The sequence below is a fragment of the Ceratotherium simum genome, chromosome 7 (genome assembly GCF_057802395.1).
Source record: "Ceratotherium simum simum isolate JZ-2026a chromosome 7, ASM5780239v1, whole genome shotgun sequence".
NCBI classification, from domain to species: Eukaryota; Metazoa; Chordata; class Mammalia; order Perissodactyla; family Rhinocerotidae; genus Ceratotherium; species Ceratotherium simum.
The window spans coordinates 30295503-30311109 of record NC_141906.1 but is presented as its reverse complement, the minus strand read 5'-3'; the positions used below and the strand labels follow the sequence as shown (position 1 = coordinate 30311109).

The following is a 15607-nucleotide window of genomic DNA, read 5'->3' as shown; positions in this document are numbered from 1 at the left end:
CTTAGTATTGCATTGTTTGAATATGTAATTTAACCAGCCCCCTATTGATGAAGATTTATGTTTTCCCCCCATAACAACAACCTCATATAACAACCTTAACAACCTCATATAACAACCTTGTGCATTCATCTTTTCCAAATTGTTTATCTTTTTAAGGTAAATTCTTAAAAATAACGGAACTGGGTCAAGAAGTATGCCCTTTTTACATTTGGATTCAAATTGCCAAATCGTCCTCAGATTTGCAGGGAGACCAGGAGGAAGCTGCTGCATTAGTTCTGGTGTGAGACAGTCGCAACGGGAATGGCGAAGACAGTACAGACTCACAGGTGATCTAGTCCATTTAGGCCTGTCCTCAGTGGGTTGGCATATTCCTTCCTTTTTTCCTCTCTTTCATTTCTTTTTCTTAACATGGAGGAAGAACTGAGAACTTCATCTCCCAGCATTTCGCGGAGACCGCACTCCCTGGGAACTGTAGTACCAGGTCTAAGAAGGGCCGGAAGGAGGGTGAGAGGCTATGGGGCATGCTGGGAAACGTAGTCCAGAGGGCTGCGACTGTGTGGGTGTGCGTGTGGGTGTGCGTGCGCTCGCGCGCGTGTAAAGGTTGGAGACGCTGCGAACATCACCACTTGGGGATGGGGCCGCGGGGCGACCTAACTTCCCTCACAGGTGGTCTTTGAGTCTACAAAAGCAGCCTGCGGATGGTTGGCTTTCTTCCATTGTCCGTGACCAGGAAGGGCGCGGCCCCTGCGCACTGGGCGCGCGGCTAGAGGCGCAGGCCGCGCGCGGGCAGGAGCAGGGCATGCCGGGAGTTGTGGTCCCGGGGTGCTGAGGCTGTGGGACGTGTCGTGGCGCCGCGCCGGCTCCTCCTTCCCCGCCCTTCTCAGCGGTCCCCCGCCCCCTCCCTCCGTCTCCTCCTCCCTCACCCGCAGCCGAGCGCCCCCTCCCCCACCCGTCGGGCTCCTCGGCGGCTACTGCAGAGGATTCAGAGCCGAGTCGCTGAGAAGGAGGAGGCTCCCGGTCCCTGCGCGCCATCCGCCACCTTACTGGACACGGGCGAGGGAGCGAGAGCGTCGCCTCAGTAGCCTCCAGAGAAGACAAGGGCATCGCCGCCTCAGCCGCCGCCGCCGCCGTTTTCGCCTGCAGCGGCTCGTCGGTGAGGAGACCCCCTCCCCGCCCCCCCCCGTCCGCTCTCTTTGAGCCGGGGCGGGTGGTGCTGGGGAGAATGAGAGTGGGGGCTGCAGAGCCCCCACGCGGGTTGGCGGAAGGGGGTTGAGGTCGCGGTGGAACGGCGCGCTGGCAGGGGATACTTGTCCAGGCGCGGGCTGGGGGTGGGGTGAGGGTGGGACCCAAGCAGGTTTGGGGGGGGACAGGGGAAGGGGACTTTTAATGGGGAATGACCGGGCCTGGGACAGGAGCGTGGGGTTGGGGGGGTCGGGGTGGAATTTGGGATGGGTTTGTGTGAGATGGATGATGAGACTGGAGTGGGATGGCTTTTAATGGGGGAGGGGACTGAATGAGGGTGGTGGATTTGGGGTTGGCCTGGAGCAGTTGACAGCTTGGGATCCGAGCCGGACGCGCGGTAGAGGGATGATTTCAATAGAGAGTGGGCTTGCGGGGTTGGTTAGGACCCTGGAGGGTGTTAATTCAATCGGGTGGAATTTGGGGTGGACCTGGGGCGGGCTAATAGAGGTGGTAGGAGCTGGGGGTAAAGGGCTTGGCATGGGTTGAGACCTGAGCTTGAAGTGGGCGTTTGCCATTTGGTGGTGGTGGAATTTGTGGGGACTTATGGAATAGCGTGGGTTAGGAGAGCAAAGGAGGCAGAATTTGGGGTTTTCCTAGGGAGTGCTTATGGAGGTTGGAACAGGAGCTGGCAGGGGTGGGACTTTCAATGAGGGGAGCGTGATGGTGAGCTGGCAGGAGGGGGGTAAATTAGAAGTTAGGCCCCAAATGGGCAGACAAGGATTGAAACTGGGGGGGGAGGGCTCAGTGAGATGGGATTTAGGGTGATCGTAGAACCATGGGAAGGGGCATGGCACTCCCTGGATGCAGGGTCAAGGCAGAGGGCACAGAAGATGCCACTGCGCTGGACTCACTGAAAGACTAGTGGCAGGTGGTGAGAAAGGTTGGGGGATGGGATCTTGAAGCAAATGTTCCTTGGCTAAGGTGGCAGCGGGAGTTTTGGAGAAGGAATGTCTGAGATGAACTGGTGGGACTGGAGAGGTGGTTGCTAATGGTGAAGTGGCAGAGAGGCTATTTAAGGGGTGGGAGACATGGAGTTGTTGGTATGGATGGGGCAGAGAAGATGGAGAGGGACAGTGAGCAGTGCTGGGAAGAGGTGGATTGGATGATTCTGGAGAGGGTGGATTGGGATGGCCTCCATGAGATACAAGAGGGTTGGAGGTTGGACTTAAATGGACAGCTCTGGAGGCTGTGGCTGGGGGAGGGGCGGTAACAGAGGGGACTGCAGGGGAGAGAAGGTATGTTGAAGATTCCTAGAGGACGTCTTTGGCTGTTAATCTTTTTGTTTGTTTCATTTATATTAGTATCATATTCGCAAGTAAATCAAAGGGTAAAGGGTAAAGTTCAGAGTGGCTGCAGTTAAGGTAGAATTAAGGAGGGGAGGGTGTCTTCTTTCATTCATATATCATAAAAAGAAAGTTGGGGGAAAAAACCCACTCCCAAACTAAAGGTGGGGAAGATGAAGCTGGAATGTGATAGATATCTTTCTCTGTGATGTCTCTGGCTTCTCCTTTCTGCCCTCTTGCTGGTGCATTTAAAAATTAGTTCTGGAATTTGGAGTTAAATAGATTTGATGAGCTTGAGGTAGTTAAGGGAGCATGCCTTGCTTGAGAACCGATGAATGAGACTGAAAAATATGAGGCTGAATTTATTTCCTAGTCAGGCAACGTGCATGTGTGCAGAAAGAGCTTAGGGCTTTTTTTTTCCTCCTCTTAAAATTGATCGCTTAAAGACTCCATTTATTGGTGTCCTGGTTTGCAAGGCAATTAGGCCCATCATTGTATTGCAGGCTAATAATCCTGAGATGAATCTTGGCACCATCGCTTTATGTAAACAGAGAGAAAACAGGAAATATGGAAATGTCATAAATATTCATTGGTGAGATGGTTTGGTATTGATGGAGTTTTTCATTTGATTCTCTTTGATAAGATTTAAAGTAATTGGACTGTATTTCTGTAGATTGAATTTTCTTTGAAAATAATTCAGGTGGTCAGAATTCTGTCAGATGTGGATAAATAAAGCATATAGAATCATTTTTATTTTATTTTTTTAGGGGATGATGTTGATGTAGGCACATCACATTAACTACAGAAACAATATCTCCATCTATTCATCAGAAATTTTATTTAAAGCTTATTGATATGCTCATTCTCATGGCAGAATGGTGATGCTGGAAGGTAGAGAGGGGTGTGAACGGAGGAAACATCTGTAGGGAAACAGTTTTCGAGACTCAATTAGATTAACTATGATATGTTAAACATGAAGTGGCTGTTGATTAGAGCTCAGACTGAGAAAAATTGGGGAGGGATATAAAGAGGATAACATTGGCACCAATAGGATCAAAATAATTCTATTTTTGTTCAAGCTTCAGAGTTGAGCTCATAAACAAACCACTTTCCTTGGCTTTCACAGTTGAGCACATAAAAATACCCAATATTTAGAATTTTTTTTTTTTATAGTTCCCAAATGGGCAGAATGATGGAAGGTTGGACTTATCCTTGGAATTGAAAGTGTTTTGTTATGAGGAAGCTTTCTGTATTACAATAAAAATCAGGTTTGAGCAATTACCTGTAATTTGATGAGAGTGTAATCTAACTAATGCAAGCAATTCTCCTCATAACTTTACTCTGGTGTCCAGACATTTCTTTTGTGGATCTGCAGGCTTGATCTAGAGGTGGGATATTTATATTAAAGCCCTAGCTTTTGAAAGCTCAAAATGAAAAGTAATCGCCTGGGAGAAATGTCTTGGTGGATTTTTTTCCTCTCCTCACAGCTGTGGTCACCTGTGCAGCAGAAATGTATATAAAGTGTTTTTACTATCTTTACCTCATTTGATTCTCCCAATGTTCTGATGAGAAGGGGAGAGCAGATGGAGGTATTGGTAGACAGGCACCTTGATAGAATGAATAGCCTGTGAATTTAGGGGTCAAGAGTCCTGGGTTCAAATCCCCATCCTACCACTTGATAGCTGAGTGAGTTCAAGAAAGTCATTAAAAACCTTTCACACTTAGTGGTAATGATTGCAGAACATTGTGAATCTGCCTACTTCCACTGAATTGTACACTTGAATATGGTTAAAAATGGGAAAAACACAAAAAAAACTTTCATACTTTACAAGGCTGTCAGGGGGAACAAATCAGTTCATGTCCTGAAATAACTTTATGTCCTGAAAACACTGTACATATAGGGAATAATTGTTCAATATTTATTTACTTATTGCATGCTAAGTGCCAGAGGAAATGAAAATGAACAAAAAACAGTTGTCAAGGAGCTTTCAGTGTCGTGGGAGGGATAGACGATTTAAATATAGTGAGAGAAGTGAGGCAGAACTAATGTGGTGAAGAGTGTGGGTTCTGAAGTCTGTCCACCATTTACTCCTAGCTGTGTGACCATGGCACAATGGTCTCATCTGTAAAGTGGGCATAAAAGAACTAATCTCATATGGTTGTTTTGAGGATTAAACAAAATAATCCATGGAAAGCATTTAACACAGTGTGTTACATAGTATACATTAAAAAATATTAGTTGTTGCCATTATTTTTAGATAGAAAGAGACTAGTAGAATGTGAATAGCCTTGTGTGTCCTACCATTGAGTTGTTAGTGTTATGATGTTCTATTATTTATTAAGAAGGTATTACTTTGTATTATCATCTGGCAGTTTATTTGCATATTTGCATGTTTATGCTGTAGTCTAGGAACTTTAAACAGTAAAGTACTAAACATATGTTAGCTCTTAGCTTCCTCATCTATAAAATAAGAAGAAACACTGCTCTGAGAGGTTAAATGACTTGCTTAAGGTTACACAGTCAATAAGTGAAAGTCTGAGTTACAGCCACCAAGTTCTGATTCCTCAACCCTGTTTATATCTTCTTTTTAAATTGCGACATAAGCCATATGTATAAAAATGCATGTAACAAATCTTCAATTTAAAGAATGATAACAAATTGAAGACAAGTTTTTGCTACTTAGCTTAACAAAAAGGAGATTTCTAGTACCTTTAAAGCCTGTTTGATTTCCTGCTTAATTGAATCTCCTCTCTCCCTCAGAGGTGACCACTTTCTTGAATTTTGTGTGAATCATTCTTTTGCTTTTCTTTATGGTTTTACCAAACAAGTGCATATCCTAAACAATATGTTTTTTACCTTTGCAACTTTATGTAAATAGAATCATAGTGTAAGTATTCTTCTGTGACTTGCTTTATTCTTATTTATTATTATTTTTTAACTTTAAAAGAGCTTTATTTCTTCCACCACTAAAATAACATATGCTAATGGTAGAAATTGGAAATTACAAAAATGTAAAAGGAAGCAAAATTATTGTCTACAGTCCCATTACCCAGCAACGCTTCTTATTTATATGTATATAAATATGTATGTAAATATATATATTCTTCAGTATATGTGTGTATGCATGCGTGTATATACATACATATACGGATAGTCTAGATAGCAAGAGGAAGCCAGTTGGCATTTATGGATGATCAGATTGTCCAGATGTGGATCAGTCATACTTGGAAATAGGAATGGGGGGGGTATTAGCTGCCTTTGTGAGCTGCGAAAGAGCACTGACTTAGAGCTTTTTTCTCATTGGCAGGAGTTCTTTATTTACTAGATACTATTTCTTTGTTGTACTAGCTTAGAGCTTCATGTTATGTTTTGGCAAGTCAGTTAACTCTTTTGGTCAGAAATTTTTTGTGCATCTTTCTTTTTGCAGAAAGGCAGCCTGGTACGTTGATCCTCACCTGACTGTGTGTGAGGGTCTGTCATCTGATGTACAGAGCATACCGTGAATAGGAAATCCGGAGTTATAGGTATCAGAAGCTTAGCAACCTAAACACCAAGAATTTTTTGTCTAAGAGATTTGAAATCCAAATTCATTAATAATATGTTGCAGCTTCTATTTTTCTGTAAAATGGGGCTCAAATGAGATAATGAATGTGAAAATACTTTTTTAAACTGTAAGGGACTGGGGCCGGCGCTGTGTTGTAGTGGTTAAGTGCACGCGCTCCGCTGCTGGCGGCCTGGGTTCGGATCCCGGGCACACACCGATGCACGGCTTGTCAGGCCGTGAATGCACCGCTTATCAGGCCATGCTGTGGCAAAAATTGAGACGCTAGGGCTGGCCCCGTGGTGTAGCGGTTAAGTGCATGTGTTCCGCTGCTGGCTGCCCAGGTTTGGATCCAGGGCGTGCACCGATGCACCGCTTGTCAGGCCATGCTGTGGCAGCATCCCGTATAAAGTGGAGGAAGATAGGCACAGATGTTAGTCCAGGGCCAGTCTTCCTCAGCAAGAAGAGGAGGATTGGCATGGATGTTAGCTCAGGGCTGATTTTCCTCACACACACACACACACAAAAAAAAACAAAAAACTGTAAAGGACTATTTAAATCTTGGTGTTTTTTTTTCCCCCCTAGTTTACAAAACTGAAATCCAGGCACCGTACACAGAGGTAAAAAGCTTGTTGTATTTGGTTTATTGCGTTTCTGAAGGGTTCTTCTGCTGGTGGAGGAGGAATACATGAAGATCAGTTCGCACTTTCTCCTGTGAAACTTGAAGATTCTTGGATATAGTGGGACAGAGAAGGTGCTAGAGGACTTTCTCCTGGTAAATTTATGGGACCTGGTTCCACATTAACTGTGCTGGCTAGCTCAAAATGAAACAATTGAGGCTTTATTGAAGTGGAGAATGCAGTATATAATGTTTGCTTGTCATTATCCTGACAGATATAGTCATTTCCTTCTTAGTTTTCTACCTGTAACTTATTCCAGAGATGGAGTAGTAAAGTGAGATGAATTATTTGTGCATATGTAAGGAGAGATAATACTCCATTATTGGGTGGTTGTATGCATTAAATGACATAAGAAGGACAAAGAACCTGGAACACTGACTGGCACATGTATAATTGGTTCTTAATGTAGTAGCTGCTACTATTATTATTTTTATTTTACTTATGAATTGTTTAGAGCTAATTTTTCCTCCAGGTTGTTCTTTTGGTATTCGGTATTCTCCTGGGATACATCTCCCCTCACTCATTTTACATTTGGATTATTCATTTATTTTAATATTATCATAAGTATAGCAAAACAAAGAACATAAATCCACAACTGCAACACGTTCCAAGGCCAAGGAGCTAGTAGTCTTGTGGGTGACAGATATGTGTAAGACGTCTGTTCAACAAATATCTGTTGAGTGATTATTAGATGGCAGTAAGGCAGTGCTGGGCGTACAGGATACAAAAATTAAAATTCCCCGCTCTTAAGGAGATTATAGTCAATCTAGTGGGGAGACAGACATGTCACACATAACTGTAGTGCAGTGCGATAAATTCTACAGTGGAGGCATGGATGGGGGCATGGGGAAGGTGGAGGTTGGCATGGCCTAATCTGCCTGGGGGAGTAGGGAAGAGAGAGATGCTTGGAGGAGTTAATGCTTGAGCTGAGACCTCAAGGATATGTGAACATGCTGGAGAAGGAGTGATTAAGAATGGCTCATTGATGTCAACAGCACAATCTTCCTTGATTGTTCCCTCCTTGTGTTTTTTTTTTTTTTTTGTGAGGAAGATCAGCCCTGAGCTAACATCCATGCTAATCCTCCCCTTTTTGCTGAAGAAGACCGGCTCTGAGCTAACATCTATTGCCAATCCTCCTCCTCCCCCCCCCCCGCCCCGCCAAAGCCCCAGTAGATAGTTGTGTGTCATAGTTGCACATCCTTCTAGTTGCTGTATGTGGGACGCGGCCTCAGCATGGCCCGACAAGCGGTGTGTTGGTGCGCACCTGGGATCCGAACCTGGGCTGCCAGTAGCGGAGCACGCGCACTTAACCGCTAAGCCAGGGGGCCGGCCCCCTCCTTGTGTTCTTGTAGGCCTTAGTTTGTACCTCTTTTTAAGGCCTTTCTAGCATGTATACCTGCTGTAAAACCAAATAAGCGAATCCCCAAATATTCTGTACTGTCATGCTCCTGTTCTTTCCATATGCTGTGCCTTCCACCTGAAAAGCCCTCTCCCTACTGAATTCCTTTATCTTTACTTTGTCCCTTAGATGAGATGTCCTAATGAACATATTTCACGTTGTTTGCTCTTTCCAGTTTGTTGTTTAGCAGGAAGAGATTTTTGAAGCTATTGAAACTAGCTGATTTTTTTTTTTTTTTTTGAGGAGATCAGCCCTGTGCTAACATCTGCCAATCCTCCTCTTTTTTTGCTGAGGAAGACTGGCCCTGGGCTAACATCCATGCCTATCTTCCTCCACTCTATATGGGACACCGCCACAGCATGGCTTGACAAGCAGTGCATCGGTGCGCGCCCGGGATCCGAACCTGCGAATCCCGGGCTGCCGCGGCGGAGGGTGCGCTCTTAACAGCTTGCGCCACCGGGCAGGCCCAAAACTAGCTGATGTTTAAGAAGAGATCTTTATTGTTTCTGCTTTCTCAGTAAATGTTGATGTTCCCTACAGTTGGTTCCTTGGCTCACTGGACTTGTTAAGATTCTTTCCGTGAGTACTTTGCCCACTCTATTAGTTTTAACTACTACTTATACGCTGATGACTCTCAATCTCTATGTCCAGCTCAGAGTTCTCTCCTGAGCTCCAGACTTGTATATCTCACTGGCTACTTGCTACCCACATTCATCCATTTCAGTGATCCTCAAATTCAGTAGGTCCAAAACTGAGCTCATTTTCCCCATCTACTTCTTCTGACCTCCCCCAGTTTGTACCCCCTCCTACACAAAAAGTTAAAATTATCTCTTCCTGTAGTTTTGTCCTAACTTAAAGGTACTGCCATCCAACCAGTAACTCAAGATATGAATCTGTGCCATTAATCTTTTCTTCTCCCTTATCTCTCATAGCCAAAAATAAATCCTTTTAAATGTTTCTGGGGCCGGCCCCGTGGCTTAGCGGTTAAGTGCGCACGCTCTGCTACTGGCGGCGCGGGTTCAGATCCTGGGCGCGCACCGATGCACCGCTTCTCCGGCCATGCTGAGGCCGTGTCCCACATACAGCAACTAGAAGGATGTGCAACTATGACGTACAACTATCTACTGGTGCTTTGGGGGAAAAAAAAATTAAAAATTAATTATTTCTGGGATTCATCTCCCCTTTTCCTACTATTAACACCTTAGTTCAGACCCTAAACTCACCTGGACAAGTGCTGCAGCTTTCTAACTGGTTTCTGTATCACCTATCTAGTAAACTTATCTTTCACCCAGCAGCCAGAGCATCTACCCAATAGGTGCATATGTCCAAGTCACTCCCCTGCTTAAATCCCTTCATTGGCTCTCAAGTGTAAGCTCCTTAGCATGACTTATTAGAGCTTCTATGACCTATCCCTATGTGCTCCTCCTGCCTGATCTCCCATCACCGGTAATACTGAGCAGTATGTAGTTTCTACAGATAGTCTTGCAGTTTCATACTTTTGCTTATGCTGTTTCTCCTTTTATTTATCCCTCTGGGTTGAGTGCATCTCCCCTAAGAAACCGTTCAGAATCCTTAAGGGTGTCATAAGTGTCCTCATTTTGTTCACAAGGAACAACCAGTGCATGCCTCTGTTATAGTACTTGCCCTGTTTTAGGAAAACTAACTGTTTCTGTCTGCTTCTTCACTTAACTGTAATTTTCTTGGGGGCAGGGACTGTTGCTAGTCATCTTTATAGTCCTTGCTCTTGGAGGGTGCCTTGCAAGTAGTGAATGATTGGTTTTTGAACTGAACCTAGTAAGGATAGATGACAAACCAATAGTATGATGTTCTAATGAGGAGTAAGGTGATACGTGTTTTTCCAGATGTAGGTTTTTATTTATTTAGAATGGAATTTAGAATTTAATTGGATTGATAAAGGCTTTGATGATGATGATGATGTAGCACAAAGTTCAAAAGTAGAAGACAGCAAGATGGTATGCTTAGGGGTAGGCAAATGCTTTCCATAAAAAATATTTTAGGCTTAGTGAGCCACATATAGTCTCTGTTATTTCTTCTTCTTTTTCTCCTCCTTCTCCTCTTCCTTTCCCTTCGCATCTTCCCCCTCCTTCCCTCCTCCTACGTTTCATTCTTAGCTCACAGGCCATACAAAAACAGGCCATGCATCTGCCATAGCTTAACCATCCCTGGTGTGTTATCAGAAATCAAATTTGAAGTTGTAGAATATTGAAGAGCAAAGAGACTAAAGCAAGTTCATATTTCTTGTTCTATTTTTTGTAAAATTTAGTTCCTTGGGCAATTATGCATATCTTTAGAAAACAATTGTACAGAATCTTTTTTGTCAAACTACTCTGTTTATCTAAAGGTTTAACATTTTATTAAATGAGCCATTGATCTCTGTATGAAGATGCTCTAAGAACACCTTGGTTTACAAAGCTCCAATACAACTCCCCCTTCTCCCCTATTTAGACAGCTGTCTGGGCCTATTCAGAATATGCCTTTTTTTTTTTTTTTTTTTTTTTGGTGAGGAAGCTTGGCCCTGAGCTAACATCTGTTGCCAGTCTTCCTCCATTTTTTTGTATGTGGGACACTGCCACAGCGTGGCTTAATGAGCAGTGCGTAGGTCCGCACCCGGGATCCAAACCTGTGAGCCCTGGGCTGCCGAAGTGCAGAGTGTGAACTTAACCACTATGCCACCGGGCCGGCCTCCAGAATATGCCTTTTTTATGATGATACAGATTGTGCTTTTTCTTAGATACTGACATTTTGAAGGAACCTGGGCTGATATATTTTTCACAGTAAACTTCAATCCTTGGCTGACTCGAGATTCTGATCTTAATTTGCCTTCTGATCATGTCCTTCAAGCTTGACAGTTTCTGCTGATGCCCATATTTTCTAGCCTCTGCTTTATAATTTTTCTACTTATCCTAGTTTTCGAATGTGTTCTCCTCGCTCTTTTATTTTGAGTTGATAGCAAAAATCCCTATCTGTAAATAAAGTTACACTATTTATACTTCTGCAAATATAATTATACTATTTTATTTGATCTACAGTGCATAGTTTGGTCATGTTGCATTATTTTGATTTTAAGGATGAAGAAATCAAGACCTAAGAGGGTAATTTGTCTCAGTCCTTAGGATTGGAAGAGGATGAGGATGGAAAGACAAAGAGACCTAATATTTGAGTATCTGTGGTAGGCAATATGCTGGGTGCTTTCTCTCCCTTATATAATTTAATCCTCACACTTATACTTTATAGGGTATTATGCCCATTTTACAGAAGAGGAAACTGAAGCAACTGAGGCCTGTGGGTTAAGTAGCTTGTATTTGGTTACATAACTAGTAAGAGAAGAGAAGCTTGTATTAAAAACCTGATCTGCCTTGCTCCAAAGCTCTTGTTCTTTTTACTGTACTGTATATAAAGCTCCCTGGTTTTAAACTCTTAGATCAGTATTTTTCAACCTACCTGACAAGTAGTATCTCGGCTACACATTATAATGACCTGAGGATCTTTTTTTTTTTTTTTAAAAAGAAGACATGCCCTGGGTCTACCCCAACCAGTGCTAACAGAACTTCTGTAGGTGAGCCTAAGGCAGGTGTGTATATGGGTGTACGTTTATATAGAAAATATAAATTAAAAAGAAATTGTATTGGGGTATATATAACAAATTTAGAAAAAAGTGTAACCAGCCCTCAGATCAAGAAAGGGAACGTTACCCCTTCCTCCAAGGTAACCAATATTCTGACTTCCAATACCATAGATTATTTTTACCTGTTTATGAACTTAGTTAAGGTATGACTGGCTTTTTGTGCTCAACTTTGTTTGTGAGATTCATTTATGTTTTTGTGTATAGCTATGGTTTCTTCTTGCTCATTGCTATATAGTAATAGTTCTCAAACATTTTGGTGTCTTCACTCTTACTAATTATTGAAGACCCCAAAGAGCTTTTGTTTGTGGGTTATATCTATCAATATTTACTGTATTAAAAATTAAAACTGTGAGGGGCCGGCCCGGTGGCGCAAGCGGTTAAGTGCGCGCGCTCCGCTGCGGCGGCCCGGGGTTCGCTGGTTCGGATCCCGGGCGCGCACCGACGCACTGCTTGGCAGGCCATGCTGTGGCGGTGTCCCATATAAAGTGGAGGAGGATGGGCACAGATGTTAGCCCAGGGCCGTCTTCCTCAGCAAAAAAAGAGGAGGATTGGCGGATGTTAACACAGGGTTGATCTCCTCACAAAAAAAAAAAAAAATTAAAACTGTGAAATTTTAAAAGTATTGATTTATTTAAAAAATGAACCTATTAAATGTTAACATATTTTTATGAAAATAACTATTTTATTCTAAACTAAAAATATTAGAAGAGGGCCGGCCCTGTAGCTTAGCGGTTAAGTGCGCGTGCTCCGCTACTGGTGGCCTGGGTTCAGATCCTGGGCACGCACTGATGCACTGCTTGTCCAGCCATGCTGAGGCCGCGTCCCACATACAGCAACTAGAAAGATGTGCAACTATGACATACAGCGATCTACTGGGGCTTTGGGGAAAAAAAGGAGGAGGACTGGCAATAGATGTTAGCTCAGAGCCAGTCTTCCTCAGCAAAAAAAGAGGAGGATTAGCATGGATGTTAGCTCAGGGCTGATCTTCCTCACACACACACACAAAAAATTAGAAGAATAATATTTTACATTTTTCCAAATCTCTTTACTTTCCGACTGGATACATATCTACTTCTACATTCAATCTGTTGCAATTGGTTGTTTTGTTTGTAGTATATAAAGAAAATCCAGTCCCACAAATATATGTGGCTGGAAAAGGGAGGAATGTTTTAATTGCCTTTTTAGCTAATTATGGATATTCTTTTTTGATACTACGCCAAAACTTGACAACTGGTAGTTTCTTAAAGGTCCATTGCCTTGTGGAATCTGAAACCGTATCAGTGAGCTTTTCACACTCTGTTACATTAAAATCCATTGGTCTGTTTTGTACTTTGAATGGATCTTCTACCTGTGCATGATTTTGTAGCATCATGCATTGGTCATTTGGAAAATATTGGTTCACTGAGTTATACAGATCTTCTAAATATTGACACATTCTATTATACAATGTCAAAAAAATCACATTTGTTAATATCACTGCCAATCTCACCAGACAAGCCTTTCCTAATTTTCACTTGAAAGCTCAAATTTTATCGTTGGCAACAAACACTGACAGTTGTTTTCTTGAAGTGACAGTCTCACATTGTTCATTTTTGAAAAAAATGTCTGCCAGACATCCAAGTCTGAATAATCATAGTTTGTCTGCCAGTCGTTCTTTCTAAAAATGGTGTTTCATGAAAAAAGCAGCTAGTTCAGCTTGCAACTCAGTTGCACAAGCACGTTAGTGCTTTTCCTTGAGACAACTCTTGTACTTTGGTATGCAGGAGAAGTGCTTTATGTGTACTTCCCATTTCGTCACAGAATGTTAAAAAGATGCGTAGTTAGGGTTGAGATTCAATAAAATTAATAATTTTTGTGGCTTCGTCAAGAACATTCTTTAGTGAAACTGAAACTAGCTCTTTTTTTTTTTTTTTTTTTTGCGTGGCTGTGAAGAATGCAATGACACTATTCTAGTTTGGTGTCACTGTCTTGATTCAATACAAGATGGTATATTTTTATTTATTAGTATGATTATGTTTCTAAGCTTTACTTATTTCTTATTGGGAAAATAGGTGGTTTTGTTAAACCTTTACTAAAAATACTGTTTTGAAAACCAGCATGAATGCAGTTGGTTTTTCCTTGGCTTAGTAGAACCAAAACACTTTAGTGTTGAGTGAGCAGTTTTACAACTTTGTCAGGATGTTAGAAAATCACTGGGTTTGTTGCTTGCTTTTCACCACCTTGTGGTGAAGGAAAAGTATAAAGTGGCCTTTAGAGAACAGTGTATAGCTGTGCATAAAAGTGGTTCTCTAGGTGTATTTAGTCTTCCTACCCTTAACCTGGAGCATTTGCAGTAGAAAAAGAAAAAGATGCAGATAAAGCCACAGCCAAGTAATCCTGTTGTGTAATGACTTTGGTTTTTCATTGTGTTGGGCAGAGAAGAAGGGAGGAGGTAGGCTAGACAAGTCTATAGTACTGAGCATTATTTAACCTTTCAGCAGCACCCTTATCAGCCTGGGACCTTAGTTCTGGGGGAGAAGAGAATTAACATTCATTTTGCCTGTATTGTGCTAGGCCCTGTATGTGTGTTATCTTATTTAAACTCACAATTATCCTGTAGAGTGGTCATAGTTATTTTATTTTACACATGAGAAAACTTAGGCTCAGAGACACAGAGCCTGCTCGGGGGCCCGCCAGCCAGTAAGTGACTAGGGTGGGATTTATCGCCAGATTTTTCTTCGTCCAAAGCCTATAGCTGTGCTATCTTCCAAGGACAGTGTCTCACTGATTATTTGTGTCTTCTTGATACCTGGAACATAGTAGGGCTTAGTACATTTTTGTTGAATAATTGAGTCAGTGCTAAATGAGTGAACGAGTTTTTACAGGTCTTAGGATGTAACCTAACACGTCTGGGTGGCTATATGGATTGGTGCTACCAAGTTAGTACACTAGGGTCTGGTCACCATTTGTTGCTATGGGGAAAGGGTCAATCTTCTTAATGATAAACTCTATAAAACTATTTAATTGGGATATTTAGGAATCGAGGAGATCTAATGGGATGAATTTTCCTTAGATTGCTAATGATCTCTTCAGATAGGTAATACATCTATTTTGCCCTGGCATTCCCCCTTAGTAGCTAAGAGACCTTGGGCAAGTTACCTCACTTTTTTGTGCCACATTTTTTTAATTTTTGAAAAGGGAAGGGCAATAATAATAGTACATAATTTCGAAGTAGTTGTGAGGATTGAAGGAGATAATTCATATAAAGAACTTACCACAATGTTTGGCATATATTAATTACTCAATAAATGGAAGCTGTTGTTTATATTATCCTTCTAGAGTGAAGTGTGGGATTTAATGTGACTTTTAGCATATGAAGAAGGAAAAATGTTGTGGCTTTTAAAGCATTTTTATTAGAGAAATAAAGCACTGAATTTATTGGTTTTTGTATTTTGTATTTGTTCTATGATTGTAGTTTACTTGGTCTTCCTGGCAATGAAGCTCTAATTTTGGCTGTTTGCCTAGATTTCTTGGTGAACCAATGCAGGTATGGTAATGGCCTTTGAGTCTCTGTCAACTTTTTAAATTTTGTAGTCTAGCTGAAATAGGTTGGATTGTTCTGGAGAGTTCACTGAGGTTAATAGTTCTTTCTAAATTAAAAATGTCAGTGAATGTGAGAAACACCCCTTTCTAAATTTTTTTTTCGTGAGGAGGATCAGCCCTGAGCTAACATCTGATGCCAATCCTTCTCTTTTTGCTGAGAAGGATTGGCCCTGAGCTAACATCCGTGCCCATCTTCCTCTACTTTATATGGGATGCCACCACAGCATGGCTTG

At 42.2% G+C, this 15607-nt stretch overlaps 1 protein-coding gene across 7 annotated transcripts in view; it reads left to right on the top strand.

The window, feature by feature from the left end:
* Positions 1–790: 790 nt before the first annotated feature.
* The window catches only part of FAM168A (family with sequence similarity 168 member A), a 190241-nt gene continuing 175424 nt past the window's right edge, over positions 791–15607 (top strand). For 4 of the 7 annotated variants that reach the window (XM_004433973.3, XM_014790303.2, XM_014790304.2 and 1 more), the window contains exon 1: positions 1015–1153. The gene's annotated coding sequence lies outside the window, so the exon portion shown is untranslated. Of the gene's footprint in view, positions 1154–15607 lie in introns of all 7 variants that reach the window. The other 3 variants (XM_087433431.1, XM_087433432.1, XM_014790298.2) reach the window with 3 other exon arrangements.